This window comes from Molothrus aeneus, chromosome 1 (assembly GCF_037042795.1).
Source record: "Molothrus aeneus isolate 106 chromosome 1, BPBGC_Maene_1.0, whole genome shotgun sequence".
Classification (NCBI taxonomy): domain Eukaryota; kingdom Metazoa; phylum Chordata; class Aves; order Passeriformes; family Icteridae; genus Molothrus; species Molothrus aeneus.
In genome coordinates this window covers 121,137,460-121,158,189 of record NC_089646.1, presented here as the reverse complement: position 1 = coordinate 121,158,189, position 20,730 = coordinate 121,137,460, and the positions used below count along the sequence as shown (strand labels likewise).

Here is a 20,730-nt window from a genome sequence, read left to right as displayed (position 1 = left end):
TTGCTCAGAACTGATCCACCTCTTGGTATCAAGTAATAATTAAAAATAAAAATTATCATATAATAGCAGATACTTCAGGCAATATGAACTCTAGACTCATTCTGTTCCTGACTTATCTGTTGTTTTTTTAAATTACATTTGCTATGACTAATGTTATAACTCTCATATGAAAAGATTCATTAAAACTTAGTTGTGTGGCAAAAAGGTATAGATCTTTGCCCCTCAAAAATCTAGTTTTGTTTCTGAGCCTGATATTTTTTACTGCAGTCTTGCAAATCAGGTAGGGACATGATTGGTACAAGTGCTGATGCTTCTACCTGGCTTTTGCACAGATTTAAAAATGCTTGGTTTGTTTTACTTGAGCCAATCAAGAAAACGGATTTTTACAAAATAAATTAGATGGTGGATTAAACTCAGAAATCTTTTACTAATGAACAATAAACTTCTGATGACTTTGTGATAAAGATTTGAATGTTATCTTTTTAATGCTATAGAAATTGATTGGTCAGAAATTGATTTCTTTGATTTGTCCCCTTTTATTTGTTTATTAATTTCCAATTTAAAGTAAGAAACACTTTAGAATTTAATCTCAATTTGCATAAGCTTTTTTTTTTTATTTCGCCTTTTTTTTCACATTTTTCTGTCCAGTTCTGCCTTCTGTAAGGGATGTGCAAACCTGAAACATGGCAACAAGATAAATCATTTTATGGTGGCAAAACCAAAGACAGTTGGTTTTGGTTGGAAAGGCACAGAAACAGCAATTTATCCCAGGGTTTTATGTGGCTGAGCCCTGTGTAAGGGGGGGGGGTTTATGCCCACCCGGGGAAGGAGGAGGTTTCAGTGATGCACCGTGGAACCTCCATGGCTGAACCTCCACAGCTGCACTCCCTGGCCCTCGTTCGGCGGTCTCCCTCCAGGCAGCTCCCAGCAACTGCATCAGTGATCTGCCCTAATTCTAGACAGAAGAAAATATTAACAGAAATCTTCTTTATGAGTCTTTACCTTTCTCTGAGGGAGGAGAAAGGTGAGAGGGGAAATACGTTGGAGAGTTAGTGGTCCAAGCTAGAGATGAGTAACAGCAGATGGGGGAAATAAAATAAAGCCTCTTCGGTGGTGTGCTGCGGTGGCTGCCCCCTTCTCCCTGTATTTCTGCCAGCCTTTTTCCTTGCCTGAAGTCCCGCAGCCCGCTCTCTCCAGGCGCGCAAGGAGCGGTGCAGACAGCGGCTCTCGGGAGCAGCTGAGAGTGGGCAGAGCACAGTCACCAGGCCGATCTCAGCCCCACTCACGGACCGGCACATCCCCCGCGCCGCTGCTCTCCGCGCTCCCCGGCTTGGGGCTTCCTCCTCCGCGGTCCCGAGGCCTCGCCTCGCCGTGTGGAAGCCCGGCCCCGGTCCGGTCCGGTCCGGCGCGGGCAGGTGAGCGCGGGGTGCCGGGGCCCGCCGGGGCCCGCCGGGGCTGGGGGCGGGCGCAGGGCCCCGCGCCGCCGCTGGGGGCGCTGCGCGCCGCCGGGCCGGGGCCGGGCCGCGGACGGGGCCATTCGCGCGGCGGGCGCGGGGGGAGCGCGGCGCCGGGAGCGCTCAGGGAGCGCCCCGGGGGCGGCGGGCGCGGCGGGGGCGGCGGCGAGGGGGGGCCGAGGGGAGCTGCGGGGGGCGACGCCCGGCGCGGGGGCGGCGGGGCGGGGCGGCGGCGCCGGCGGGAGGGCGGGGGGGGGCGCAGTGGTTGGGGCCGGCGGCGGCCGCCGCGGCGGCGGGGTCAGTTCTCTTTAGTGTTTGCCGATGTTGGAGGCGTCTCCAAAGTGTCCCCGGGAAGCAGGTAACCGGGAGGGAGGGAAGGGGGCGGCTTCAGCCGCGATGTCCTAGTCTCCGTCCTGGCTTCCCGCTCCTCCCGCCGCCGCGGCGGCTCCCGGGCGAGGGCTCCCCCGGCGCCCCCCGCCTCCCCGGGGCCGTGCGGGCGCTCCTGCGCCACGGCGCTGCCGGCCCGCTCGGCTCCGCTCCGGCGGGGGGCGGCGGCGCCGACCCCGCCATCCACCCCGGGGCCCCCGTCCGCCGCCAGCCGCCCGCCCGACGAGGGGCGCAGGAGGCGGGCGGGGGCACAGGTGGGCAGCGCTGCCACCCCCGGGGGCCGGGGAAGCCCCCTCTGGATCCCCTCCGCAGCTCCCCGCACACGGATCCGGCTGCCGGCGGCGGTCGCTGCGCCAAGGCCGGGCCGCGGCCGGGCCGTGCGGCGGGGCCGAGCTCGGTGGAGACCATGCCGGGCCTGCCCTGCCCCAATCCCCGGGAAGGAGTTCTGTGCGACCGAACTTGCTCCTCGTCCTGTGTCCCGCCCGGGCCTGTCGCGGTGCGCGGCCTCGGGGGCGCACGGTGGCCGCTCCGCCGCCAGCGGGGCGAGGGGCGCCCGGCGCTGCTCGCCCGGTCAGCGGCGCGGACCTCGCAGCTCAGCCGCCGTGTGTTTGTACGTGTGTGCTAGTCAGCCCTCTCTGTGCACGTCCTGCGCTGCCCCCAAACTTCGGACAGGGCCCCAAACTTTGCCATCGGTGCTGGGCTCTCCCACTCCCAAAATGGATGTCGGCATCTCTTCCAGCGATGGGCAGAGCCGTTTACCGGCCCTCGCCCAGCACGAGGTTTTGGGGGCCGTCGTTGAGGAGGGACCCAGAGACACACTGCTGTGAAGTTGCCTAGTCCAGGCTTCTCATGGGCTGGGTGGCATGTTCCCAGTGTTCAGGTGTCTGGTGGGAAAAAGTTCATCTTGATTACAGCCAGGCCTGGAAGTCACAGCCATGCCCTCCTGGAGAAGTGTGGGCTGCTTGGGCTTATCTGTGAGGATGAATCCTGCAGCCAAACTGTTTGCCTTGTAGTGCTCAGGGTCCCTCCTGACAAGTCAGTGATACCCAAGAAAAATCGCCCTGCAGTGTATCTGGCTGGTGTTGCCTTACGGCCAGCAAGCTGTTTCTGTGAATACCAAGACGTAAGCTTCTCAAGCCATGTTTGGAATGCTCCCTGTGCAACTACCATGGTACTAAAAGTTTATGCTGGGCAAAAGAGTAGATAAGTGCTGCTGATGTAGCCCCACTCCTTGCATGCAATACTGGCTTGAACAGTACTGAGGGATGTGTATGAGTAACTGCAGTGTAGCAAGGCACAAGGAAAGCTGTTTGCTCTGCCATAGCTCGGGCTGGTTGAGCTGTGCTTCTGGCCGGGAGCATACATTGGTGTATCTCACCTGTGCTGACCAGTGGCATCAAGCTGCACAGAAGTAAGGTCTTCCTGCATTATGTGGTAATTCCAGGTTAGCAGTCTACACCAGTGAAGTAATACTAATGCATTTAAGCCATTTCCTAACTATAAGGAGGTTCTGTATAGGCTTTGTTGTGACATTGCTCTTATATAAACAGTGCCAGACTGTCAGATTTCTGAATGAAATCTCTTTTTTTTTCTAGAAAGTCAGCAGCAGTGTAAGATTTCCAGTACTGATTTCCAGCTGCTGAACCTTAGCGTTGACCTAAAAAAACCTCAGAGAGAGAGATTTCTACTCCTGCCAGTCTTTGCGAAGATTCCTATTGCTGCCAGCTAGGAACAGGATTGAGGCTGCCTGCTTGTTTGTAGTTTTTGAGGGGAAAGGACAGTTCAGATTTTCTTTTCTTTGCAGACAACTTTTCAGCCATGTTACTCAGCTTGGGTTCTGCTCAGGGTGCTCAGCTTGGAGGCCAAAGTCTTTATGTATCTTTTTGCCAGCTCAACCTACCTTGTTCCCCAAGAATTACATCAAAATAATAATAAATTTGACTAATCTTAAATTCTGATTTAAGATAATAAACTGTAAAGAAACTTTGTAATTTTACTTGCAGAAAAACCTGGTCAGAGGTGTTTTAATGACTGGACTAAGTTTAAATAAGCATTTAACACCATCAGCCTCTTCTTTGGGGGCAAAGGTTTGATTTTCCTCCACAGCTTTGTAAACGTCATTCTAACTCTGGTCTACACTGGTGTGAATGTGGGAAGTGAATCAAATACTATTTGTTTTATTTGTAAAGTGTCACGACAAATGACCTTGGGAAGGTTAGCCAACAAGCCATAGTGAAGCAGATCCTCCTATTGCAAGACTGGGTCCCTAGCCACTAGGAAAGGTGCACCTGTCATGCTCTGTCTAGACAGTTTGTATTGACCTGCCCAAAATACGTGGCTATTGATTTGTAAGTCTTTGAAAACACTGAAAAACTCCCATCAATTATGTCCACCCCTTCACCCCAAAATACATCTTCTGATGGTATAATTCCATTGGAGAGCTGGTCTTATAAAGGAAGTATGTGGGTTTAAGTGCCCTTTTTTTGGCATATATTTGATAGATATGGGCACAGATTTTTTTCTGATGGGGTGCAGAGTATCTATTTCCTCATGCATGTATTACTGATATGCTGGGGAAGGACCTAACACTGCATTTTTCAGGATAACTGAAACAACATAAGCTCTGATTGCTCATTAACAGAAGTTCACTTTTCCTTCCACTGCTTACATTTATTTCCTATCACCAGCAACAAAATCTATAGGAAAAGAGGCCTGTCTTTTGCCAGAACTTATTGTTTTGTATTTCTAATCTTTCGATTACACATAGCCTGTATTTTTCACAATAGTTCTTGAATTATCTCTCCTCTGAAAAGACGAGGAGAAAGAAAGACAGGGATTCCATCTGGTTGAGGGCCATAAAGAGCACAAGGCAGGGGTCCTGTGGAGGCAGATCAGCGAACTGGCTGGCAGTTTTGCTCAGGAGGGAAAGGATAGTAAATGAGGGGGAATGGAATTGGTGGGAGTGCATGACAAACTCTGGGAAGAGAGGAAATGGAATCTGTGTGTAGTGTAGTTAACACACATATATAATTTTTATATATACATATATATATATATATATATATATATATATATATATATATAAAAAGTCAAGGGCTCTGCATTTAAGGGGTCTGCTCATTGTCAGCACTAAGTCACAATTGCCATTATCCAAAGTGTGTTTCCATTAAAGGATCAAGAGTTCAGCAAGAATTTGAGAGATGTCTTCTCAGGCATTGTTCTGGAAAAATATTTAGAATGAAAAACTTGCTTGTCACAGCTCCTAATGTTAAAATGAATTTTGAAAAGCCATCTGAGGTAGTGTAACACTAAAGTCACATCTATGTAACTGCTAAAGATTGTTCATAGTTCATCTCAAGAGCAAGTGTTTTGTGGTTTTGGTTTTGTTTTGTGGGTCTTTTTTGTTAAACTGGTAGTTTTTGGAGTGTTTCCCATTAATGAAATATATCATACTGTGTCATACTCCATCTTTGCATTTGCTTTAGTCAACTATACATCTATACAGTACATCACTAGAATGTTACAAATTTGTTTCTATTTAACCAAATAAAATCAAATTATGAAATTTAATTTTTTCCTAGTAAATAGCACTTTTTTCATTTTTAATTACTAATATTGTAACTCCACTATGCTTCTGTATCCCCATAATCTTCTGATTTAGTCACATTTAAAATGATGGGAGGGGACACTTTTTAGACTGGTTAGGACACAAGCTTTGAGCTCAGATCCTTCTTGGTGTCCCAAACCTGGTTATAACCAGCAGCCAATTATTATATCAAGTATGGGTTAACCTCCTATCCTTAGATTCTGGGAGAAGTTAGCTTACTAAGATTTTTACCATAGTAGCACGTGCTCACTTGAAGGGTATGTTTACAGTCTCATCTTCTGAAAACTTCCAAAGGATCACAAAGGTTCCACTTCCAGTTTCACTGCTTGTCAGCTTTGAGGAGGCTGTTTTGCCTCCAGGCTAAAGGAAATGTTTTTGAGTGTAGGACACCAGATTTTCTTGAAAAGTTTCTTGCAATGAAAATAGTCACCTGTTGGATCAAGAAAAGACATGAGTAAGCTAATTTTTATTGCTACTGCTTATTTTTTGCACCTGTTAGGTATTTGTGGTTCCCAGTTTCTCCTACAATGACCCCAGTTTAAAAAAGCAGCGTTAAACGAATATAAGGAAATATCAGTATACTAAATGTGCAGATTGATATCAGTAACTGGAATTGTCTGGATAAGTAACTGTCTGCAAGTGGTAGAGAACTTTTTCCATGTCACCCAGGCAACACATCCATGCAATTGATACATTTTGAAGGATGAAATCAAGATAATGTTGTTCCCAAGGTGGACATGTAGGCCTGGTAGAGGACAATGTTTGGTCACTTAGAAGCATACCCAGTTGTTCTGATACAAACAAAATAATAACGAATTAACACTCTGTAGTAGCTTTGGCTTTGTTAGACAAGGTAAGATCAAGAAGCAATCTAAAATTTCATGTTAACTGTTAGTTCTTATGTTTGTTTTACTTTTTTACCCTTCTGCTGGTCCTTCTTCAGTCCTGGATACGATGTTGCTTTTTTCTTTCCAGACTGTGGAAAATATTTTCTCTGCTTTTTGTTTCAGGCTAAATAATAGTATTTAAACCTGCCTGCTTTGAGTAGTGTTTCATCTGTGAAGGCAATGTCCATTCAAGAAGGCATTTTGCTCAAGAGTATATACCCAAGAGACATTCCTTTTGTACCAGTTTAGGGCCTGGGAATTGTAATGAATGACTCCAGAGGGATTTTCCTGAAAACCCTTCTGACCCTCTGAGAATTCAGTGCAAGACACTTACTAGTCTTGTATTAAATGTGTGTCCAGCTTGTGCATGGCACCTAGAGCTGTCTCATCTTTGTGAAAAGGAATGAGAAGCTTGTCCTGGATCAGGATTCAGTTAAAGCTCCCTGTTTTTTCAGAGCCATCTCTCAATATTCTCTCTTAGCTGAATCCACTGGGTTAGGTATGGGGTTTGAAATCTTCAGAAGGGAGAGTGGCCCACATCATCTTTTCTTCACCCCTTTTCAACTGGCCAGTTTTTATTACTTAGAGCCTTCAGCAAGTGAAAACTGGCTGAAGATGCCAGGACTGGATCAATTTTCCATGGACTTGGTGAAGTTGCCATTCATGAGGATGTTCTGGATCTGGACTTCCAGGCAACCCTAAGTATTTGCCAAGTCCCATGAGAATAATTTAATATTTAATTAAATTCTTCAGCTGTTACATTACAAGGTTCTTCTGAAACAGACCATTCCACAAATTTCTCTCAGTGGCAGTTCACCAGAGGAGGTGGCTTTGGAGGCCTTTTCTCTTCCCAGGATACCATTAAAGTACCTGGAAAACTTTTATCTCCTTCTCTGGTTCTACTCAAATCTTACTGCAGTTTGAGCCTCTTGATACTTTGTAACATTTACAGGTTACAGTAGGCATGAGGGCAAGCAGCTACTGTAGCTGGTGAAACTTAAGTTATTAAATGTATTTTAATAGAATAGTTATTAATTTTTTAATAGTTATTAAAAGTATTTTAAAAGAAATGTCAACATCAACTTGCCCATCCTGGAATTGAAATTGTTTCTTTTCTTGGATACAGTAGTAACTGGAATCTTTTCAAGGTTTTTAAGCCAACCCTGTACTCACTAGGAATTTTGACATTAACACCAAAAAGAAGTGGTTTTATTTGCTGTCGTTACAAATACTGGTACTGTTTACCTCTGCTCAGGTATTTCATAGCTGACAGGAGCATGGGAGACATAGGTACTGTCAGATAAATATACCTGATATATCCCCAGGATGGGACAGGGCAGGACAGAGCACTGCAGGTGAACAGGGTTAGCTGAGGCAGTTCTATTCCCAGGGCCTGCTCTGTTTTTGAATGTGATGTCTTTGCTGTTGTGCTGGATTGCAGATCTGCTCCACACCTCTGGGGTCAGCACCTTTACCTAAGCTTCTGCTTTGTGTCATTGCAACCTCGACAGACTTTGGTTGACCCTTGGACTAGGAGCACAACCCTTCATTAACTAGGAACATCCATTTTTGCAGGGGGTTAGACTGTATTAGGCATGTGTTTGTAGCCTAATAGCACATGTTCTTTTGGACATCCTAGAAAATAGGGTCCTGTTTCCCTTTTGAAGTATTCTTTTTAAATTTGATTTTTATTTGGAGGGGAAAGAGTAGGAGTCTTAGTAGTGAACAGGAAGTGTTAGCTCCCTGCAAGTTCAAAAGCAAGTTTGTTCTTTTCAAGTCTGTTCAAGCTAGTTTAGGGTGGTTCCAGAGTCACAAAAGCTAACTTTACCCTGCTGAGTCTAATGACCCTGGAGTCCTCAAAGTACAGTAAGTGGTAAGAAAGGACATTCCTTTGAAGGGCAGCTCAGAGCATGATCCACCCATCCATCCTCTAGGTGGTCGCGAGTCTATGAAGTTACAGCATTCCCATTCCTAATAAATGCAATCTTTTTTTTTTTTTGCTTTTGCTCAATTCCAGGTCCTCTTTCTTATTATTTTGAATCATTTCGTGTTACCAGTGCATCAGCTTGCACTTTAAGCCAGTGTTATCCTTTGTTTTATTTCTGACTTTATCTGGGTAAAAATACTTGAGACAATTCCAAATTTTAATTCAGTTTGTTTACATTTTTTCCCTGTAGTAGTTACGTTTATAACTTCCTTTGGTCTGAGGAAACAAGTTATTCTGAATCATCAGCTCTATAGATGAAGGTCTCTTATTTGCTATTTTATGATGTATCCTACTTAGTGTTCCTAAACACTAGTACATAAGTTGGAGGAAAAAGCCTGGTTTTGTTGTGCTGGTTCTGTGCCCTCACAGTTTGCTCAATTTGAAAAGAATATCTTTTTACCAGCATTCTTCCTTTCTGTTGTTTGTTGTCACTTTAGTACCATCCTTGCTGATTTCAACTCCAGAAATAACATTTTGCTATCCTGCCAGTTGGGTGTTGCCTCTGTGCTGCAGCTGAATTTGTGGCAGGTTTTTTGTGTTCAGCTAATGTTTAGCATTGATTGTGTCCCCAAACACAGCATCTTTAAACTTAATTTTCTCTGGTTGAAAACTTAAATTTTGTGCTTATCTTCAGTCAGAGACTTGGTAGGCCCAATCCAATACTCAGGAATTATTTTACTTAAATTCATTGACTGAGGAAAGCTGCACTTGAAATTGGAAGGAAGCTCTGTCAAATCAGTGCAGGACCCCTGATCTCACAGGTACTCTGTGCCTGGGAGCAGAGTCCCAGTCCTGTCCCCCAGTGAGCAGGGAGCCAGTCTCTGTATGAGCTCTATGTCCACATTATCTTATAGCCAAGCAATTAAAAAACTGTCTGTGGAAGAGTTGAGAGAAGGGGGAACTCCAGGAATGTTTCAGGAACAGAAGGTGGCAATTTGACCCCAGCTGTTTCTGGGAGCTGCAACTTCTTGGAAACTGGATGCGACTTCAGTGTGGGCATTCATCATTTTAGCTGTCAAATACAGTGGTTTTGCTTAAATACACTCATGGATAACAAAAAAAAAAAGGCACACAAAGCAGAATTTTATCTGCTTCTAACAATAGAGTGCAACACCTGTTGCTTAGTCCACTGAAACCACCTTCTCTGAGGAACTTGCAGCTATTAATTATAGACAGCTGACTGCAGTATGAGGAGGGTTGGTGGCAGGAGCTGTAACTTCATTTCAAAGAAAAAGGCATGGTTCTGCTACTTCACCAAATTTGCTACTTCGAATTATATAAGAAGTAGTTTGTCACAGGCAGTGAAGGAAAACTGAGATTTTCTGAATTCCATTAATAAAATGCAATTTCTACTTAGGGATTGAAGTCAAGAAGTAATTTTTTCCTGCTTCAGAACAAAGTAACAGTTGGAGGGATGTTTTACTTAAAGTAAGAATATGTTGTAATTTAAAATCAGTCAAAGCTTACTGGAGATTTTAGGAATGTAACCACTACTTGTTAGCACAAATTGGGAAAAAAGCTTTTAGAAATATATAGGAGAGAAATTTCAAAATACTAATTAAATCAGAAACTAGATTCTTGGAAGCACCTCAGATTAGACTCCAACATCACAAATAAGGAACCAATTAGAGCTTTGATGCAAACAAGTCTGTAGCCTCAGAGTGTCAAGTTTGAGTCATGTTTTTTCATTTACTTAATCCTCTTCTCCACTTTTAAGCTGACGATTGATTGTTAAACTAGTGGCTTAGACTTCCCTTCTATTCAGCTATTTTTCTTCAGGAAAGCTGACTAACTCATTTTTTGTTTAACATAAGGTGAATGCAAGTTACCTGTATCTGGAGTAAGATGGTATGATGACGACTTCATCTTTTAAAAACTGTTACAGATACGATTGTGTATCACAGAGTGTCCGGGGGAGATAAAAGTTTCCAGTTTTCAAGAAGTCATAAGTGGTTTATAGTCATGATAAAGGAGAGAACTGAAGAGTTACAATAGTGGACAGCCAGCTCTTGTGCTTTGGGTTAGTGCTTGCTCTCAGGTGCAGTAAGCAAATACAAAGAGGATATTACCTCTGGTGTTGGGTAGGGTGTGTGTCCTGCCTGGCATCTGTAAGGCATTATAACCACCTGTAAACTAGGTTTTGGGATCTACCTCAAACCACAATGAGTTTTGGATGAGGAAGGCTTCCCACAAAGAATGCTCTGATGATCACCTTGCTGTTTCATGAAGGAGTTTCACATTTTCTTCCCTGTAGTAATTCAGGGTATCTTGGCTGGGTCAAACTGATGGCTGTGTCTGAACCAATATTCTGTCTGGATGGTTCAGAGTCTTTTCTGAGCTTAAAATTTGTAGCACTGTGAGAACTGGGTTAGCTTGTACTGGCTGTTGGAAATTTCCGTGGCTTTTATACCATCTTCTCTATTTTCTGGACAGGAACAATAAATTGAGAGAGACTTTCTGATGAGATTATCTTAGCGCAGCAAACATTTCAGTAAACCAGACTGATTTTCCCCCTTGGGCTTTGGGTTATAAACAGGTTGAAAAGTTTTGAGATGCCAAACAGTTTCTGATGCAACAGATTGGCTTTCTTTATCTTTTAGTTTTCTTCTGGCATTGAAATCTTCAAGTTGATAATCTGATTGATGTCCCTTACCATTTTAATACAAAATAGCAATCCTTTTCCCCATAATTTTTCAGATTAATATTAATAGTTTCTCTACTTAGGATCTCTGTTAGGATGTCTGTCTATGAAGTCTTTCCTTGAGTCTTTGAGTGGCAAGACTAGTATACACAGGACCTGACTGATTTCTCTGTTAGAAAAGAAAATTAGCCACATTTACAGTCTGGGGTCATTAGTTTTGCTGTACACAGTAAGATGCACTGTGGCCTGAGTTGCTCTGTTCCCAGCTTTTTCATGTCAGCCTTGCTGTTGCCAAGGAAGCAAGGGAAGAGTTGCATTCCTGCCTGTCAGTATGCTCCACTTTCTGTTAAGTTTCTTGTTACAAGGTTTTATACTCTTGCTCATGCAAATGTGCACAGTTGCAGTCAGTGCCCTAACCCCTGCATTTTCCATCATTCTTTACAAAATACTTGTCTCTTCAAAGGAGCTTATTTATGTCTGTAATTGTGTTTGTTAGTTTTAGTAACATCCATGATCACTTGTTGAAGACAAGTTTGGCAGTAGACTTTGGGTAGGATTCAGGTGCCTGTATTTTGCATTCTTGTGCAGATTGAGACACTAAGTTACCCTGTCTGCTTCTCAGCTGCCACTCAGCTGTGTGGTTAGCTAATCCTAAATTAGAAGCCTACTTGTTGATCACCTTGAATAACTCCCTGGGTCTGCTGGCTGTACTGACTGGTGTAATACATTCCTTTAAACACACACATTATTGCCATTTCATTGCCTCTTCATGTCAGGGTTTCTCTGAACTGCCTGCCACATGCAGTGTCAGATGTGGCAGGAGTCTTCAGAGAGAATGTCTGCTTCCTGAAGCAGCAGCTGATGGAATAGGCAGGTCTCCAAATGTGGTGTCTCAGGATATCTCAGCTGGCATTGTGTATTGGGTCTTTAAAAGACTGTAGTGGGTTCACCCTGGCTGGATATCAGGCAGCCATCAAAGCCACTCTCTCACTCTCCTCCACAGCTGGACAGGGGAGAGGAAATAAAATGAAAGGTTTATGAGTTGAGATAAGGACCAGGAGAGATCACTCATCAAATACCATCATGGGCAAAACAGGCTCAAATTAGAGATATTAATTGAATTCGGTACTAACAAGATCAGAGCAGGATAATGAGAAGTGAAATAAAACCTTAAAAATACCTTCTTCCTAGCCCTCCCTCCTTCCCAGCTCTGCACTCTCCTCCAGCAGCACAGGGAGCCAGGGAATGGGCATTACAGTCAGTTCATCACCTGCTTTATCTCCTGCTGCTCAGGGAGAGGAGTCCTTCCCCTGCTGCACCGTGGGGTCCCTCCCACAGGACATAGTTCTCCATAAGCTTCTCCACCATGGGTCCATCCAATGGGCAACAGTCCATGCCCAAGCTGCTGCAGCATGGGTGGCTCTTCCATGGGGTGCAGTCCTTCAAGGCCAGGCTGCTCCAGTATAGGAACAGGGGCCCTCCCTCCACAGGTCTCCCATGGGCTCACAGCCTCCTCTCAGGCAACATCTGCTCCAGGGTGGGGCTCCTCCTCAGGCTGCAGGCAGATCCCTGCATCCCCGTGGATCTCCATGGGCTGCAGGGGCACAGCTGCTTCACCATGGCCATCATGGGCTGCAGAGGGATCCCAGCTCTGGTGCCTGGAGCTCCTCCTGCTCCTCATTCTGCACTGACCTTGGTGTCTGCACACTTGTTCCTGTCACACATTCCCACCTTGCTCTTCTCTGCCCACAATTACAACTGTGCAAGGGTTTTTTTTATTCTTCTGAAATATGTTGGAGGCATTACCACCATTTCTAATTGGCCCAGCCTTGACCAGCAGCATGTCCATCTTTGAGGCTGCCAGGGATTGGCTCTGCTGGACAGAGGAAGCTTCTGGCAGGTTGTCACAGGAGCCACTCCTGTAACCCCCTGCTGCCAAAGCTTGGCCATGCAAGCCCAGTACCCTCTGGTAAATATGGTAATCCCATGCTGTATTTCATTTTACTCAGTGACAATTTAGACCTTGCTTATATTTGTAAACCTGAATTATAGATGCCTTTAATCCTTATCTGAGTCCTCATATCTCACTGTATAGCTGTGCCATACAGTGTGGATGATTGTGCTGGTGTGACAGGTACTGTGCATGTAAATGGCTTTTTAGTTCACTGATTTTTCATATTAGTTACTCGACTTTTGCTGTAGTGGTTAAAGTAATTTACTACATCCTAAACGTTTGTTTATTATATTTACTCTGGGACATTCTATGTATTTCAAGTTGTATAAATCCAATCTTGATTGCAGGGTAAGACTTTGGTTCTTGCCCTGTTGCTAACACACCATAATTAAATGGCAGTAAAAGTCCCCATGTTTGGCCATTTTGTTGATTGAGAAAATCTTTAGGTTTAGTCTGTGATTCCATAATTAGCTGCCTTGTTTGTCTGGTTTGTTTTTTTACTTTTCAAATTTACATGAAACATTTTTAAAGTGAGTTGTTAAAGAAGGATTGACTCAGTGGCAGATATAAATAATATGTACTCCCACATAATGTGATTCTGTGATAATGGTAATGTGGTCATTGATTTGGAGACTTGCATGCTTTTTGTACCAAATTGGATCAACATCATATTGGAAGTTAGGGAACAGGTATGGTTTCATGATGAAAAAAATGTGCAAGATGAAGCTGTTTCTACCTCAGTTTTCTGATTTTTAAGTCCTTTTATGTTGTTTTAATGTTCCTGTTCTGTGTAGTAATTCAAAAGGGAGGTTGAACTGACTGTTTGAAGAAGTGGTTGAAAAATATGACTGCAGATTTTTAGTCTGTTTCCTACTTGATTTTTTCTTTCAAAAATACCTTCCTTCTTTCCTCAGGAAGGTTCCTATTGATTGTACATGAGAGTTGGCAAAGGATAGTCCTCTGTGGGTGATAATATCTGTAAGTGTGGATCTTGTGACCTGCTGTTCACTGCACCTGCTTGGCCCTTCCTTGCCTTCCTGGGGCTTTATCTACAACTCTTTTCTGCTCCAGTCCAAGAGCAGAGAAAACAAATTGTAAGAAACTGTGTTATTTAGTCTTCAGAGACTGGGTTCAACACTGAGCAATACAGGGAACATTTTTGTAAGCCTTGCAGCTCCTTAAATTTTGGCTATTAGTCCCTAATAGTCTGTGTCACTTCTTTTGCTTGTAAAATATCTTACCAAAACAATGAAAATAAAAGAGTTAGTGATTTCTCCCCCACCCTTCTTACACTTATGCAAAGTAAAATGCTTTTAAGGCATCACTTCACTTGCTGCCATGTATTACTTACCTGTTAATTAGCTGGTAGCTGTGTTCATAAATTCACTGAAACTAAGGTTCTCTAGTGTAAGGCACAGTAAAGGAAAAGAAACCAGGCCACGGGTTTCTGAAGATGTAATCATCAGGGATAAGATCATGGGCTTTGTGAGGAACAGTGTGAAGGAGATGAACTTCAGTGTATGGCTTGACAGCAAAGCTAAGCTGATTAGCAGGAGTTGAAAGGGCTAATTCCTTGCACCCACTCCAGGTCAGGAGTTTGTGTCCCTCCTTGTACAGACCAGATGCTCCTCTGGTCTTTGTCCTTACCTGCCACGAAAACTGGTTCCGTGAGATGGACAGAAAGTGTTGGCTTTTTGCTGCAGGGAAGAGAGGACATGGGATTGTCCCTTGCTATGGCAGCAAGTCATTAGATCAGTTTAGCTGTTGGCAAACCACTCCTCATAAGGCAAAAAGCTACGAAATTGATGGAGGAGCAAATGGGAAGAACAAACAGGGGGGACCAGCAGTAATATAGAAAAAAAAAATTTAAAACAGAGAAACCCTGTGCAATTTCATGCCTAGTGTTTTATTTTTTGCTATTTAAAATGTATAAATAAAATTAATTTTGCAAATAAGTCTGGATAATCATCTGCTGATTGTTGCTTTAAGGCATACTCTTGCTAAACTGCTACTGTGTGGCCATCTAATTACTTGATATTAGAAGACAGAAGTTCTAATTAGGCTGCTCTGAAGGTAATCCAGAGCTGTGTGGTTTTTGTCAACCCCAAATAAGTAGCTAGCTATAACACAGTGAAAAAAATTGCATAAGGCTTAGAACTTCTTTAGTACTTTTTGTAATAATGTCCAGAAATGTATAAATATTAGCCATAAATGTGAGAAATGGCACACCAGAAATGTATTTCACCTTTAAGCAGTTTTGTATGCTTTTGTGTAACTGAATGGATGAATTAATATCAGAAGAATAGAAGAAGAACTGAGCATTTAATGGAATTTTAAAGCTAAGGGTAAAACCAAACCCTTCTTAGTTAGGAAGCTGTTAACTATTAGAGTTCTGTGAGTTGGGACTTTTCACAGAAGAATCACATTAACAAGCTTCTAACCAAAATGGGATTGGTCTGAAAAAAACTCTTGAGATGCTTGCTGCCTGCTTAGACACTGCCCCCAGTCTGTTGGATTGATGTTCCTGTACCTTTCAATGTTTTCATTAATGATGTGGATGAAACAGTGCAGTTATTAAATTGGAGATGCTATAAAACAGGCTTAGAGAAGACTTGCAAACATTTTTGAATTAGTATTAAAATTGAATGTGATCTTGAAAAAAATACATGATTGTCTTTTTCTTTTTTTTTTTTCTGTTTTGTTGGGTTTTTTAATAAGAAAATTCAAGGAAGACAAGAACAAAGTCTCATTAGCTAGGAAACAGCTTCACAAAGAGAGCACAGCCTAGAACTTGCTGGGTAGCAGTTCTGTAGAAAAGGATCTGGGATCATTAATATAATACTGTTGTGAAAAATGGACACTGATCAGAAAGTGTAAGCAGAACTCTTGGTTATATAAAATACAAGATATGTCAAGTAATTTTTCTTGCTCAGCAGTGGCTGCCCCGCAGTTGTTCCATTTGTAAAGTCCTTCAACATATGTAGTATGTGCCACCATTACATACTTGTGCACAGATTAAATTTAGTACTCTGGCTTGTATGACAGAGCACTGTGAAAGTGGGGTGACTGCATATGTGCATTTTCACTTTCTGCACAGATGAAGTCCAGCCTTGTTTTGACTGTTCAGGCCATTAGTTTCTCTGTCTGTTGATTGTGCATACAACTTCTCTTTTTAATACTGCTTTTTCAATTTTCCCACATTGTACGAGTCTGTTTGGTTTGAAAACTCATTGTCCATGCTTTCTGCCTTTTGTGGTGTTTTATCTACTTTATCTGTCTTAATTTATTCAATTACTGTGACATAGTCCAAGAATCATTTCACCAGAGCATTCAGTTCATATTTTTGTCACAAGATCTAAGGTTATAAAGTGATTCCAGAAAAATACAAAAAGTAATAATAATCAGAAGAAGTGTTAACTAATTATTTTTGGTGCTTTTAGCATGATACAAGTATAGTCACAATTTTTAAAAGTATTCTGCATCTGTAAATGTAACTTAATATTTGCAATGGGTTTGCATGGCCAGGTTTTGGTAACAGGGGCTACAGGGGTGGCTTCCATGAGAAGTTGCCAGAAGATTCACGTGTGTCCGATGGAGCCTGTGCCAGCTGGCTCTGAGATGGATCTGCTGCCAGCCAAGGCTGAGCCCGTCAGTGCTGTTGGTAGTGTCTCTGGGATAACAGATTTAGAAACAGGAAAAGTTGGGAGAGGAGAGAGGAGAGAGGAGAGAGGAGAGGGGAGAGGAGAGAGGAGAGAGGAGAGAGGAGAGAGGAGAGGAGAGGAGAGGAGAGGAGAGGAGAGGAGAGGAGAGGAGAGGAGAGGAGAGGAGAGGAGAGGAGAGGAGAGGAGAGGAGAGGAGAGGAGAGGAGTAAGACCATGTGAGAGAAACAGTTCTGCAGACACCAAGTTCAGTACAGAAGGAAGGGGAGGAGGTGCTGCAGGCGCCGGAGCAGAGACTCTTCTGCAGCCTGCGGTGCTTCCCATGGTGAAACACGGCAGCCCTGTGTCCCTGCAGCCCATGGAGGTCCATGGTGGAGCAGAGATCCACCCGCAGCCTGTAGGGGAGACCCACGGGATGTGTGGCCCCTTGGAGAGGGAGAGGAGTTCATGCTGGAGCAGATTTACTGGCATGACTTGTGACCCTGTGGGAGGCTCCTGCTGGAGCATTCTGTTCCTGAAGGATGCCACCCTGTGGAAGGGATCCACACTGGAACAGTTCACCAAGATCTGCAGCTTGTGTGAAGGACTCACATTGAAGAAATCTGTGGAGGACTGTCACCTGTGGGAGGGACCCCACGCTGGAGCAGGGGAAGAATATGAGGAATCTTGCCTTAGGAGGATGGAGTGGCAGAGATAACATGTGATGAACTGACTGTAACCCCCATTCACCATCCTTCTGGGCCATGGAGAATTCAGGAGTGAAGTTAAGCCTGGGAAGAAAGAATGAATGGGAGGAATGTGTTCTTAAGATTTAGTTTTTATTTCTTCTTTTCCTACTCTGATTTGATTAAATGAATTTATTGTCAATCTCCCCAAGTTGAGTTTGTTCTGCATGTGGCAGTCATTGGTGAGTGATCTTTTCATGCACTTGTCTAGACCCACAAGTCTTTCATTATACTTTCCCTCCCCTGTCCAGCTGAGGTGGTGAGCCACAGAGCAGCCTTTGTGGTCACCTAGTGTACAGACATGGTCAACTCACAACATTGTGTTTCCTGATATATTAAAAAGTGAATGGACTATTTTACGACAATATTTTCACTTTAAAATGTGAGGAGTGTTGTTTTGGTGTGAGTTTGTTTTGATTTGGTCATTTTTAGTTTGTCAGGAAAATTCACAGCTTGTACATAGTTTAATATGAAAGTCAGTACCAAGTGTTTTATGAAACCTGTGTAGTTGCCTATGTAGTAAGTGCTCAAAAGGGGAAGTGAAGTAAAATGCAATTCTAATATATTTGCATCCCTTTATGTGTTTGCTATTGCATTTCTACTGCATCTGTGTGGGTGAGACTATGAGGAGAAACCATTGCAGTATGCCATCCATAGGCCCTGCAGTGCAGCCTTACAAAAACAGCAGCACTGTGACATGCAGACTTTGACTGCATAGATGTGTGTGAGTCAAACATTGGGGAACATCATTTCTGTTGTGTCTTGACATGGAAACTGAGTAAAGACACAAAGCTGGGAGGCAGAGCTGTGCAGTCCAGCTTTCTCTGAGAGGTGCAAGTGTCTGTAACCATTGCTGAACTTGAAGGGAAACATCTTTGGAGACACTTGGGTGTAGGAATTTCCTAGATATGAGTTGGGTAGCCACCTGAAATGGGGTGTGGGGACTTTTCTAATTGTAATCTTAGTTCTTGTAATCTTAATCCTAAATGAACCATTGCTTTTGTATATGTCAGATTTTTCAAAAATATCTGCATAGAAGATGTAAAAATATTTTGATTATATAACTGCATTTCATCTCTGACCAGCTTAGTGAAATCTCTCTCCCCTAAGTCCTATATTTTAGGTAACTGTGTATTTTATTATGTGTGTGCTTGTGGCTGGAAGGCCCCAAAATGTTTTTTGCTTCACTGTTTATAAAGCAGTACAACACTGGTGTATATTTGTTAAAAATGTAAAGAAAAGGTGTAATGTAGAGTTTTTGACATCTTTTGTCATGATATTGAAGATTGGCTGCCTGGTGGTGTGAGAATGACATGCCATCACTATATCAACTGTACTCTTTCTGTTATCTCTCTCTACTAGTGTATTTTTAGAACTGATTACAAATTTATTATCTCCATATCTCATCTGCTTAAGAATTAGTCTCCACGATTATATTACTGCCTTGACATTTTTGCTTATACAGGTTAATTTGCAAAATAGTTACAGTTTCTTGTAGGAGTTCTGCAGCTTTTAAAAAAAGCAACCCAGCACTCAATATGTTATGATAAATTCTCATTTCAGAATTGAATTTTCTATGTACTTTACTTTTAGTGTCTTTTTTTTTTCCCTAAACCTTATCATGTTCATTTTTGCAGTTCCTCAATACTATTCTTAAACTGATTTTTCTTGTATTATCCTTAATAGGAAAGGATCCCTCCCACAATTTCTCCCTTTAGAACATCAGTACTGTAGAACATAATATTTTGTTTATTAGTAAGTTCTGCTTTCATGAAGAATAAACTTTTGAAATACTGGAAGCTGAAGTGGTAATTCACAATTGGCAGGGCTCCAGACCAGGTGTTCAGTAGTATTTCATGTAGTACCGTATGAGTGATGCCTTTCTCATACTCATGTTTGTGGGATAAGATGCTGAAAGTACTGTGAGTTTTCTAAACTTCAACTATTGTGGTGATATTTCATGGTTTGTTGGTTTCATTTTAAATATGTTTAAGACATATGGCCCGATTCTGCCATCATTGACTTTAATGTTTACAATTAAGACTCTTTTTCAATTAATTCCTCTTTATACTAATGTGTTTAAAATCAGAAGCAGACATGTTCTCTACCAAAGACTTCTATAGTTCTACACCTTCTCAGTCTTTAGGTTAGGCCTTTCTAACAGTACTGCTGTATTGTATGGCATTTGCTGTGAAGTGATAGGATTTTTACAGAATGAATTTAGTATATTTTTTGAACACATGAGGTATTTGAACATATCTCAGCTAACTCTATATATATTTTTTAAATCTGTCACTACTAGTATCTTACCAAAGAAAGTTATGAAAAGGGCAGGTGATTGCATCTCAATTTTAAATTTTTTTCTACTTTTACCTTTCCAGAGACTTAAATCAGTTATCTGTCTTTCGTCAGTAATCAAAATGGCATTCCAGTCTGAACCTCTTCTCCAAAGCACAGAGTCACAGTAATAGGATTTATTATTTTCATTATACTAGTGCAACTGTGTTAAAGTACTTGTACTCCAAGGTGTAATGAGTGATTTGGGATCTTAATCCAACAATACTGTTCCTCTGAGTAAAGATACTTGGATATTTTTAATGGACTGGGGGGGAGATGGGCAAAAATACTGATGGTAATCAGTATTTTTTAAATAGGTTATTCCTTTCAATAAGCCCTCCATTAGAAAGTCTCTCAGGTGTTGAATGGGTTTGTTTGTTTTTTGTTTTGTTTTTTTTTTTTTTGATAGGGAGAGAGAATTAGCCCAGCAGAAGAAGCAAAGAGCTTAGTGATGGAGGAGAGCTGAACCCCTGCTCTGCCTTGGCCAGCAGAACCAGAGCTGCTGCTGGGACAAGTCCCAGTTGCCCAGAACACTTGTTGGCTCTCACAGGTTTTGTGTCTCTATCTGCTCTGTACAGATCAGCTCATGTGTATGAAACCCAAATAATACAGTCTGTGTCCATGCTGCTGAGTAAAATATATCATCCTGCTCCTTATGGGACAGGAGAAGCCCAAATCTTTTTCCCAGATGATTGACAATGACTGGTTTCTCTCTTAATTGAGTGGATTACCTGGGATGCCTGCAGGCACCTAAACTGCTCTTGCATAGTTTTTGCAACAGCAGGAGTTTTCAGCCAGTAGCCCAAATTTTGCCAAGAAGCATAGTCTCAGTGAGTAATATGGAGTGGTGCCCTGACCCTGGTTTGTTTATGCATGTAGACCTAGCCTGAGAACAGGTATTTGCAATAAAGAAACTAATTTGGGCAGATGAAAAGAGATAATTAGTACCTGGCATATTCCCAGGAAATGCTTTAGCCACTGGGTTGAAGGCTAGTTTAGGAAATCCTGGTACCTCTGCCAGTAATTTATACAAGGATTTTGAAGTACTCCACCTGTTGACTGAATAAACAGTGATTTTTTTTTTAAGAACTT

At 42.8% G+C, this 20,730-nt stretch overlaps 1 protein-coding gene and 1 long non-coding RNA gene across 3 annotated transcripts in view; one reads left to right on the top strand and one right to left on the bottom strand.

Moving 5' to 3' along the window:
- Window positions 1-511: 511 nt before the first annotated feature.
- LOC136565379 (uncharacterized) lies at window positions 512-1,408 on the bottom strand. The gene is made up of 2 exons (XR_010784857.1): window positions 820-1,408; window positions 512-676 (listed from the first exon to the last, which is right to left on the bottom strand). It is a non-coding gene; the product is annotated as an uncharacterized lncRNA (long non-coding RNA).
- Window positions 1,409-1,727: 319 nt separating this feature from the next.
- STAU2 (staufen double-stranded RNA binding protein 2) overlaps window positions 1,728-20,730 on the top strand; it is a 171,090-nt gene continuing 152,087 nt past the window's right edge. For both annotated transcript variants that reach the window (XM_066563927.1, XM_066563919.1), the window contains exon 1: window positions 1,728-1,812. The gene's annotated coding sequence lies outside the window, so the exon portion shown is untranslated. The remainder of the gene's footprint in view (window positions 1,813-20,730) is intronic.